The following is a 7,304-nucleotide window of genomic DNA, read 5'->3' as shown; positions in this document are numbered from 1 at the left end:
CATCAATCTGACAGGTCGAGGGCCAGTACCCCCTCCGGTGAAGGTGGTCATAAGTGGGACTTGCCGGGAGCCAGACTCTGTTCAGGGGCTCTGGATTATCCTGCTGCATCAGGCCCGGAGATTGAGGCTCGATGCACCAGCGGCCGGACATGTCCATGAGGAGCTGGATGGTCCTGCCAAGTGGTGGACTGTTCAGGACCCCTCTGGTGAAGACAGTCATAAGAGGTACTCTTGGAGCGTGAGACCCTGTTTGAGAGGCACATGGCCTTCTGGCCACCCCTCGACGCTTGGGCCATGGGTGCTGTCAGGCCTGAGGATCGGGCCTGACTGATAAACAGCTGGATACATCTGTTTGGGGCCCGGGAAGGTCCTGCAGTGTGGTGAACTGCCCAGGAACCCACGGTGCTTGGGCCAGGGGTAATAAGGTCAGATACGGAGATTGGCCCTGAGGGGTTCTGGAAGGTCTGTGGTGTGGAGGACTGCCCAAGATCCCCTGGTGCTTGGGCCATGGGCACTATGGTCAGGCCCAGGGATTGGGGCCTGATAGATAATCAGCGGTACATGTCTGTGAGGGGCCCTGGAGGGTCTTGCTTCATGGAGGACTGCCCAGGACCCTTCTGGCAATGGCAGTCATAGCGGGACCACCCTTCAACTCGGGTAGTTGGAGAAGAACGTATAATCAGGAAGAGTGAGCTCGACCCTGCTTGACTTTGTCATCATATACTTGGGTAGCAAAGATTTAGGTGATGGCTTAGGCATTAATCACGGAAGACTAGAGCCGCCTTGCCTCATCAAGGCCATCCTCAAGAATCCGCTAGGCCAAGAACTATACCTTGAAAGTGCACTGCCCTGGGGTGGAGAAGGTAACCTGCCAAGTGCAATTGACAGGTAGCCAATTCTATACAATGGCAGGATGGTTATTACTGGCGACATGAATGGGTGGAGCGACATTGTGCCGAATTATATGCCCCTGATGGAGTACGCTTGTCAAACTCATGAAACGATCAATTCCTGCAAGCTATACAGAGGCTATTCACCCATCCGCTGCAGTAGCCATAGCCATTATTTGGAGGGTGCCCATCACGTGCGGACGGAAGATACTTCCATGCCCACATGCCGGGACCCTGTGGCAGCAGCAACCGAGTCCAGGAGAGCATTTGTAAATGCAGAAGCATTAGAAGTAAGCTGGGAGGTGCCGATATGTATGTGGGAGGCCTAAAGGCCTTCTTTCATTGCCACGGATGATCAATGTTGGGCCCAGGCATGGCCTCGACGGATCTAAGGCTGATACGAGGGGAGGGGCTCCAGCAAAGCTTGCTTTGGGGCAGCTGGGCCGAGATCCCCTCCGGCAAATGGGTGCCAGCAGGGGGCTTGCTTGTGGCAGCCCAAGCCGAGGAGCCCATCTGGTGCTTGGTGGTCACAGCACCTGTTCCGGGGGCTGCAAGGGGCAGGACCTTACAGTTCGCGTGGGCTGAGATTAAGTATCGGCACTTGCCCAGCCTCAATTTCCGGACTCGGCACCTGATTAGACTCCCCTGATAGGGATTCTAATAAACGACTGCGGCCTTTGCATCCAAATTATGTGTGGGGTTTTCCTTGTGTATAACTGGTGAGACCAGCAGGGCTGGGGTGGGGGCAGATTGGAGCCCAAGGGGGTATGGGTTGCTCAGTTAATTCTGAATAGTACAGTGAATCCCATAGCACAGAGGAGGATGGTGACACTCGCAGGATAGCTGGTGATCCTCAAGGATAAACACATGCACATGAGAAACCTGAGCCCAGGACTTTAGGGTTAGGTTTTCCAGAAGGACTAGATGGAATACCTGGCATAGAGCAACTTGTTTATGCTTCTTGCAATAATAAGCAGATTCAGATAACCACACCTGTTTCAAAGATTTACTGTAAGAATTATTGCTGGTTTGTTGTAAACTGACCACTAATTTCTTTCTTGTATATGAGTGTTTTCTATTTTATGAGCAGCAAACAAACTCTGCTATAGAGTTGCCAATATTTGATAAAGCCAGGAGAAAATATGATAACATATTTTCATAACTTCCCATTATCAGCAGAGGAAATAAATGCTGTGTGTGCTAGAGGGACATTCATGGAATGAAAAATGAGTATGTCTCACAAAATTTTATTTCTAAAAATTCATTGCAGTTTACAGATTTTAATAAGCTGAATTTATTTTAACATATGGAGAAACTCATCAAGCTATAATAAGTGTATACAGTCATAGCACTGTTGAGACATGCATACAATCCTCTCTGGGTTAGAACACATGACAGTGATTTCAGTGACAGCTACTAAAAGGAAGAGGGGAAAAAAGAGAAATGTTTCATTGACTGTGGCACTCTTTGCAGGTTCCTTCTTTAGAAAGTTGACTTTCAACTTACCCCACTCTGGTGATCTCCCATGATTCCAGTCACCATGACTCTTCTCCCCCCACAAGACAACTTCCCTGACAATACCTGCTTCTAATCAATCACCCTCCTTCTCCATTTCACAGCATTGCCTTTAACTCATTATTATTCTGTATGTATGCTCATCTTGCAGTCTTATAGTTATTAAGTTTTATCCTGTTATTCCTCCCAATCCTAGAATGTATGTTTTACTCCTGATACCATTTATTATTTATACGTGTTTTATGTAAAGCCTGTTGCTGCGTTATGTTTTATTGTAAACCGAGGTGATGTTCCAAACGTGCCTCAGTATATAAAAACCCTTAAATAAATAAATAAATAAATAAAGACTGTATTATGGCAGCATATTGTAGCTTGACTTTTGAGAATGTATCTAAAACTTCAAAGGTAAGGCTCTGTACTGTACATTTTGAGTTTGACAGTTTCCAACACAATCTTATCTCTTTTAAATAAATTTGTTGTACAATAATTGAACAAAGAGAAAGAGAAATAATACTTTTTAGTGATAGTAGAAGACTCGCTCTTCCCAAAAATCGAAATTACACTATTGCTGACTTGAGCCGTCTCCTTCATGGATTCTTTGGACCCTGAACGACTGAGAGCATCATCGTAGATAGATGAAGTGACTGACTCAGCACTGTAGTACACTGAAACAGCATCTTTTTCCTTTGCCCTGGAGATGGATAATACAGCATTAGTAACTAGTCTTTATTTTAACGTATGCATTATTTCTTTGAATCAACTCACTATTTCTTCTTGCCACCATACTAAAGATCACTGCTCAATTTTTCAGACCACCACACATTTGCATGCTTTTCCATCAGCCTGTCCAGATTTTAGTGTCATTATCTCCTATCCACAGCATAAGGATAGGCAAATGACAAAAACATTTGTTATCAATGTAAATGAAAAATCTATTAAATGCCATTGTGGCACCCCGAAAACCTACCTCAAATCCCCCCTGCGCGCGCCGAGCCTATCTTGCATAGGCTTGGCGGCGCGCGCAAGCCCTGGGAGGCGCGTAAGTCCCAGGGCTTTCCTGGGGAGCGTGCCGGGGGCGTGCCGGTGGATGCCGGGGGGGGCATGTCGTGGCCGGTGTGTCATCGGGGGCATGTCGGGGGCGTGTTGCGGCTGGCGCGTCATTGGGGGCGTGTCAGGGTGGCGTCTCAGGGGCGGCATGTCGTGGCAACGCGTCATCAGGGGCATGTCGAGGCGTGGCCGCGTCCTCCGGACCAGCCCCTGGACTGGACCATGGTGCGCTGGCAGATGGCCCAGTGCGCGCAAGTTATGCCTGCCTCGGTCAGGCGTAACTTTCGCGATAAAGGTAGGGGGGGGGGAATTAGTTAGGGCCGGGGGGGAGGGCGGGTTAGTTAGGGGAAGGGAGGGGAAGGTGCGGGGGGGTGGAAGGAAAGTTCCCTCCGAGGCCGCTCCAATTTCGGAGTGGCCTCGGAGGGAATGGAGGCAGGCTGCGCGGCTCGGTGCGCGCAGTCTGCACGGACCGAGCCGCGGTGGGCTTTTCATTTTTGAAGAAAATCGCCGAACAAAAAAAAAAAAACCGACCCGTTGGAAAACAAAGTTTTCCTCGGGTTGCCTGAGCCGAAGCCCGAGCTGACATGCAAAAACTAAACACATCTCTAGTAAATAGTAGTATGATTTTGAGATCCTTCAGGCCAATGATGCCATTCCTCAAGTACAAGCTTGATGGCCAACACTTTTCTATCTCCAGTTCCATAATTGCGCTCCACAGGGGAGAATTTATGAGAGAAGAAGGATCAGAGGTCAAGGATCCCCCTAATAGAGTGTTGACTCAATACTGTTCTTACTTCCAGTGAGGATGAATCGACTTCAAGTATAAACGGATGTGCAGGGTTGGTATGATGGAAGCATGGTTCTTGTAAGAATGTGTTCTTCAACTCTTGGAGGGCAAAGGCAAGGCTTTGGTGTTGGCTCCTTTTTGGGAGCGTGCTGTGAGTTGGGCTACAATTCGGGAGTAGTTGGGAATGAAATGCTGGTAATAGTTAGCAAAGCCTAAGAATATTTGCAGGGTACGAAGACCAGTGGGTCACAGCTAGTCTTGGATTGACTTGACCTTATCTGGATCCATATGGAAGGCCTTGTTATAGAAAGGAAAGGAAGACTCTCCTTCTCAAAAAGGCATTTCTTCAGCTTTCTGTATAGTTTGTTATCTTGTAGCCTCTGTAGGACTAGGTGAACAACCTGACAGTGAGAAACAAGGTCATTAGAGAAGATGAGAATATTATCGAGGTACATGATGACACAGAGGTTTCTAAAGATTTCATTCATAATTTTCTGAAATACTGCAGGGGTATTACATAACCCAAAGGGTATTACCAGATACTTGTAGTGCTCATCATGCATATTGAATGTCATCTTCCATTCATGAACATGTTTGATACAAATTAGGTTGTAGGCCTCGCAGAGGTCCAGCTTTGTAAATACTCTAGATCCCTGGAGACAGTCAAAAGGCTTGGAAATGAGCAGTAAAGGGTATCGGTCCTTCTTCATTAATGCGTTCAATCGCTGTAATAAATACATGGGTGTGAGGGGCCAACTTTCAAGGACATGAAGAAGAACTCTGCTTGGACAGAAGACGTGGAGAGTCTAATGAAAAGAAACCCCTGTCAAGGTTTTCCTTGATGTACTCTGACATCACTTTAGTCTCCAGGCAGACAAGGGATATACTCTCCCTCAAGGTGGTTCGGTGTTAGGTAGCAGGTCAATGATGCAGTCGTACACCCTGTGGGAAGGCAAGATCTCAGCCTCCCTCTTGGAGAACACATAGGTGTACTTGGCATACTGGGAAGGCATCCATACCAAGATTGTTGCCAAGGGCAAGGACAGTAGTGATTCAATGCATTGCAGGCATGAGTGTGGTAATGGGAGCCCCAGCTCATCAGCTATATTGAACCCCAGTCAAAGTGAGGAGAGTGCAGCCAGGGTAGCCCCAGCACTATGGGGTGTACTGCCTTGTCAATGACTTGAAAGACTATGCTCTCCATGTAAAGAATACTGGTGCAGAGGTGCAAGGGTGCAAAGCCAAGGTGATCCGGCCAAGGAGAGGCTCCTCGTGAATTAGGGGATTTATTTATTTATTTATTTATTTAACATCTTTTATATACCGTCCCTCAGAATCTATCGGAATGGTTTACAACAAATAATAATTAACATATCATATATAAAATTAATTAACATACAGTATAAAACTTATGACTAAACTCTTCCAGCTAAAATTACCCATTAAAAGTTATAAAATATACGACACTCCAAATTCTTCTTCAGTGTGTAAAATATATCTAAAATCCTAATAAAATTTTAAAATAAAGTTTGATTCAGATTCAACAAGGTATGTCCTCCTGGCAACTACGGGAATTTGCAAGTGGTCAACAAGGGCTTTCATTAGAAAGTTCCCCCTGGCACCCACGTCGACTAGTGCCAGGGTGGAAACTCATGGTTTTATCCACAGAAATAGCCATCAGAAGGGTAAACTGAGGAGCTAGAGTTGTGAAGCTTGGAATCACATCCCACTAGATCCTAGGCTTGTTAGGACAGTGCAAAAGCTGGTAACCAGTCCCAATACAATAAAAGCAAAAATTCAACTGGCAGCAGCAGAGCCTTTCCTCAGGGGTGAGGCGTCCCTGTCCAAGTTGCATTGGCTCTTCCAATCATGCCTGGGCTGAGGCTGCCACCGGTGCAGGAGAGAGAGGGCATGAAAATAAGGGAGCATGTCTACATGGTGAATGAAGCTCCTGGGCCCAAATCTGGAGGTGGTGGTTGATTCTCCCGGCCAGATCAATAACAGCATCCAGAGATTCAGGAAGCTCTCAGGTGAGTAGCTCATCCTTCACCTGGGATGACAGCCACTCCTTAAAGATGCTACGGAGGCAGTCCTCAACTCTGTGGCTATGGTCTGAAACTCAATGGCATAGGGACATTAAGAGACAATTGCTCTGATGAAGGTGTAGAAGGTCCGAACCCACAGTGGCCAGACAGCAAGTTTCATAAAAAATGAGCTTGAAGACCTTGTCAAATTGTTGCAGATCTTGCAGAAGGGGATCCTCATACTCCCTCAAGGGAGAAGCCTAGGCTAAAGCTTTCCCATCCAGTAGAGAGAGCATGAAGGTGGTCTTGACAGAATCAATGCTGAACAGTACTGACTGAAAGAGAAGTGCATGAAGCATTAGCTCAAGACCCCAGGGCACTGCTTCAAATCTCCAGCATACCGGGGGAGAACCGGTAAGCGTATCATGGGTGGATCCTCTATGGCTGGAGGTGCTGTGGTGGCTGTAGGAGACAAAGAGACAGCTGTAGCATCCAGGTGGGCACTGAGTTGCTCCAAGGAGCCCACCAGGAGCTCCAAAAATTGCTGCTGCTGCTGGATCTTCTGTGCCAGGCTGGGAATGATCTGGAGGCCCAAGAGGTCTTACGAGTTCATGGCCTTGGCAAGCTGTTGTGGAAAGGGACCCTTAGGCTGAGGTGGAGTTGACACAACCCACAGGGAAGAGCTCTGTAGGTCCCCACCATCGACAAGTGGAGCTGGCTGGAGCAGAGCCCCAACAGGAGCTTCACCAATACTAGCCCTTGTTCCCTTTAAGTTGAGCCCTCGGGTGCTGGGGCCATCTGGACTTAGAGACAGGCCTTTGTGAAGATGTATATCCATCACATAGAGATCAGTATAGAGCACATACTAGCCGCACGTGATTTGAATGCCAGAAGGTCGAAACACTTTGGGGTAGATTTTCAAAGGGTTGCACGCGTAGGATACGTGCGCAATCCCCGAAAACCTCCCCCTGCCTCTGCTGAGCCTATCTTGCATAGGCTTGGCAGCAAGCCCCGGGACGCGCATATGTCCTGGGGCTTGCA

The 7,304-nt window shown here is 47.6% G+C and overlaps 1 long non-coding RNA gene across 2 annotated transcripts in view; it reads right to left on the bottom strand.

Annotated features, from left to right (window-relative positions):
- Positions 1-2,132: 2,132 nt before the first annotated feature.
- The window catches only part of LOC115091580, a 72,393-nt gene continuing 67,221 nt past the window's right edge, over positions 2,133-7,304 (bottom strand). For both annotated transcript variants that reach the window (XR_003856774.1, XR_003856776.1), the window contains one exon: positions 2,133-3,096. This is a non-coding gene — a long non-coding RNA (uncharacterized LOC115091580). The remainder of the gene's footprint in view (positions 3,097-7,304) is intronic.

Source organism: Rhinatrema bivittatum, chromosome 1 (genome assembly GCF_901001135.1).
Source record: "Rhinatrema bivittatum chromosome 1, aRhiBiv1.1, whole genome shotgun sequence".
Classification (NCBI taxonomy): Eukaryota; Metazoa; Chordata; class Amphibia; order Gymnophiona; family Rhinatrematidae; genus Rhinatrema; species Rhinatrema bivittatum.
The sequence above is the reverse complement of the archived record's forward strand: the minus strand, read 5'-3'. Positions and strand labels throughout refer to the sequence as shown.